Source organism: Limulus polyphemus, unplaced genomic scaffold, assembly GCF_000517525.1.
Source record: "Limulus polyphemus unplaced genomic scaffold, Limulus_polyphemus-2.1.2 Scaffold8592, whole genome shotgun sequence".
NCBI lineage: Eukaryota > Metazoa > Arthropoda > Merostomata > Xiphosura > Limulidae > Limulus > Limulus polyphemus.
This window is the reverse complement of record NW_013674202.1, coordinates 20601-25181: the sequence shown is the minus strand read 5'-3', so window position 1 is coordinate 25181 and position 4581 is coordinate 20601.

Below are 4581 nucleotides of genomic sequence, written 5' to 3'. Positions count from 1 at the left end.
CCACTATAATTTATCAAACTTAGTAACTAAGCTGTATTTGGGTCTAAAAAAAAATATGAAATTTTGAGCTCACTAAAGTTACCTTAACTTTTTACACCAAAGCTTTAAAAGAACGAGTTTGGCACTGAATACTTCAATTACACTGAGGAAGCCACTAGGGGACATTACATAGCTTTTGGTCATTCACATGTTTTAGACAGAAGCGTGCATAAGCATGTCTTTCCACAAATGAAAAGAGGTGGCGGGGCCACTGTGTTCAGTACATGTAGCAATATCTCAGTAAATAGAAAATATAGGATTTTCTTATTTTGATATTCTAGCTTGTCAATATCAGTAATTTGAGTTCCTACTTCATAAAAAACCAACTAGAATTTGTATTTGGACATCACAAACATCTAATTTGAACATACCACATGACACAAAAATCAATATTTAGTATTTCTTTTAATATTTACTTTTAAATTAAAAAATTAACTAATGAATGATACTAAAGTTATTGATATATATTCATAAAACGGTAGTGCAATAAAATTATGAATGCAAGTCTACAAATACGATTACATGGCCTGGGACCATAGGAAGACCCGTGGAGCTAGGGTTAAATGAAACCAAGTGATGTCTGCTATTACATATTGTTTACGTCAAGATTTAAAATCATTCCAATCTCTTGTTCCATCCTTTTGCTTTATTATTTAAAAATTACATTTCTATAACAATTTTTGTGTTCTATCATGTTTCTTACCCTCTATTCTTAGAATTTTCTAGGTTACTGTTTAATTAATTGACTTCCATATTTATTTATTTTTTCCAAACTATCATGTGGTTACATTTTATCTTACAATGTAGTAGTGTAGGAAAGATGTTGACAATACAGTACAGAGAAACTTCTTATTGAATTTTACTGTAGATGTAAAATAACATTTCAAAGGCCCATATAATATCACCTGTACTTGTAACTTTCATGGAAACTTCCATTATACAGATAGTTTATGTATATAATGAACGATACATTTGATAAAAGAACAAATATTATGTGGAATGCAATATGCTGCTCATTGTTTCAGTTTAAAACACTTGAGGTTCATCATTGCAATCTGTACTTGGTTATGGACTATTACTATTAACTATTTTAATATTAAAAATGTATTTAAAAATAAGGTTGTTTGGAATACTGTTTATTATCACTTAATATAATTATTTATTATTTTGCTTTCTTTGTGGTCTACAAACAACTAAAAATAGGATAAAAATCAAAAATCTGCTACAGCAACAATGAGAAATACTGATTTGAACAACATTTTTGTTCAGGCTCAAAATAACATCACTATGAACATCATAAGTTGATAACCTATGCAATTGAACAAAGAAACAATTTTGCTTTTGTATAGATGCTAAAGTACCTAATTATTTTTGACACAGTAAATCTTTTGTTTCATGTAGTGCACATACATCACTCTAAAGCTTGTGTTTTGGGCTGTAACTATATTAAGATGAAGCAGATAACCAAGTATAATACACCAGTGAAATTAATTACAGAACAAATATGCACAGATTCCAAAGTGACATTATTCATAAGTGTTCAGTAAAATGTTGGTTGGGTTAGAAATTGGTTATATATTTAAACATTTCATCACAAGATGTTTTAGTTATTCCATCAGTACAGCAACACATACGTGCCGTACATAACTAAATATATACTCAGGGATGAGAAAATGGCTCCAATTGCCATGGCAAACAAGTTAATTGTGGGAGATAGGACTAAAAATGTTTGACCAAAATAGAAGTGTTTCAAAATCAACATATGAAAATATTTTTGGAAGGCATTTCAGTTTTCCACGACTCTTTGCTACATCATTAATTTTTGCAGATTTTGTCGAATGTGTTCAACCTTGACTTCACTCAGAGGGTCCTCCACAACAATGAAGAAACAACAGTGGTATAGGAGATAAAACCCAGAAAACTTGTTTTGTATCATTAACAATCTCTTTTGTCACTGATGTTGGATATGATAAATATAAACGCTTGAGAATCATTAAAAAACAGAGCCTCATGTAAGTGATATAGGAAAGCACAATCTTAAGCAGGTAGAAATCTGCATTTGAAATATTGTCACTACTGACAAGTGGTTAGACACATTAAAGTGATGATGATCTTTACAAAATCAGTAAATAGAAGAAGGTTGACAAGCTGTAGAAGCAACACTTAGAAATAAGGCCTCCAGGGGAAGGGGGGAGACTTAAATAATTATATACCTGTAATCTTTGGACTTAAACCATCACAAAACAAAGTAAAAGGATCTTTAAGCACTGCCAAGTAACCCAAGATAGCAGATACTAACAAGCATTATTCTAAAGAAAAGTACAGAGAAAACTTCAATCCTGTGATGATAGCATCATGATAGAAAGGACTTCCATCAAGAAAGTTTGTCTGACAGACTGTACAACTCAATAGGCCAATTAGAAGTACAATTCTTGAGTTACTGTTGTTCAGCAAGACTGAGCATAAAAAAATTTGAATACAAGGTAATAATAGATAAAGCAACAGATCCAGATAAAAACTTTTCGTTTTTACTTTGTGCAATGTTTCAGGCAGTAAATACTGTTACATAGAAAGAAAAAAATCATTTACTTAGGAATGTTAATTTATCTTTTATTTCCTTTTATCAGAAACAGAATCCAGTCACTCTGACTAAATGCAAGAGAAGTGCCAAACAATTAGAATTATTGAAATTTCTCATCTGGTATTTCTCCCCATCATTGTAGTCTTCCTGATCTTACAAGTTCTGTCTCAGATCACCTCAAGAGTTTTAGGTAGATGTGATTTCTATTTTATTTCTTGGATGGTATAATGGGAAACAAGTCTACTTTGGAAACCAAAAGTGGTGACAAACGTCTCAACTGAGGAAGTCCTAATAGTTGGAGTCAAGACTGTGTTGGCTAAAAATGTACACTAAGAGCAATACTTCCTGTGACTGTTATTTCACTATTAACTTTGCCAAGATGTGAACCAGAGATCATGTCCAAAAAATAGGTCTCATCAATCCTGTGCAATGACATCCTACAACAAAAGGCCTCTAGGTTCCTTCAGACCAGCCTTGTCCCATTAAAATAAATAAAACTTGTGATTGAAATATCCTACCTTAATTATATCAGAAATAAGAGAAGAATGTCAAGTTAGAATTAATCATATGATGAGCAAAAATGTCCGATTGATCAGAAGCTTGTTTGACTTCAACAGCGAGTGACACAATAGCTATAGAAAAATAACAGGTTTAATGTGTGAGAAAGAAATTTAGATGTAATAATAAAAACCATCCAAAACTTTAAATAAGCAGGCTAGAAACTGGAAAAAAATGATGAACTGAAAATGGACATGCAATTACAAATAGACATATAAGTAGTTATAAAAAATAAAAAGTCACTGCTCCAAAGTAAAACATCAATACGAGTATACTTCATGAAGTGTCAAGTAAATATAACCATATATTAGCTTAGATAAATCATAAAGGTAATAAAACATAGCTACTGATTGGTCTGCACAAATTACTAGAACAGAGGATGTCATACATGTAATCAAACAAAATAATTCTCAAGGGAGTGATATGTGTACAAGATTACAAAATTCTACATTGTGGGCAATGAAGGTGGAGAAAGATGGTGATATGAAAGGACTTAATTCTTTGCATAATTTTGACAAAGAGTTCTCTTTATTTAACTGGTTACATATCCAAACATTTCTCACGTTAAAATTGATTAAACTTCTAGTTACTTCTCACTAAAGCATTAATTATTTGCAATAAAAAAAAAGGTTGGAAAAACCCAATTCCTTTGTGTAAGAAATTAAGAGGTGAAGGAAAACACAGCTATTAGTGGTATGGATTGAGGTATTGTGGACAAAGCTTGTGAAAATATCAGAGGTCATTCGAGCCCCTGTCCTTTGGAAATTCTATTAATATGTATTAATACCCAAAAATATCAATGGCAAAAGTGTAAAACTTTCAGCAACCAATACTGACATTGAAACCTCTATACTGCCATATGTTGCATTTTGCCAGCACTTTGAACACATCTACTGACTGTTTGGCCCAACCTTTTTTAATAATGTTGGGATGATTATCTCCTCTGCATTGATGTCCAAAACTGTTATTACAAAATAAATAGAAAATTGGGAATTTAAAACCTGGAAATAGGGATTGTAAAAAGAGTAAGGAAACAAGGCTAGAGATACTGTAGACATTTTATCAAACTATAAACCATTATTTTGGCTCCATGCTGTTACCTAGAATTACATTTGGTGGAGTCAAAATAGGGATTTGTAGTTTGAGTAAGTAATGTCTAGACTATTTCCAGCCTTGTTTCCTTACTTTTTTTACAATCCCTACTAGCAGGTTTTTAAAATCCCAATTTTCTATTTATCTTGTTTTATGCTCAACTATGGGCAAAGGATTACTTGATATGGTAGCTAACTCTATATATTGTAATGATGATAAACATAGCTAGTAGCTTACATAATATAGGAATTGCCTCCCTAAAGACACTGACTGTATAGTGTACAAAGCATTTAGTATCTACATGTTACAGT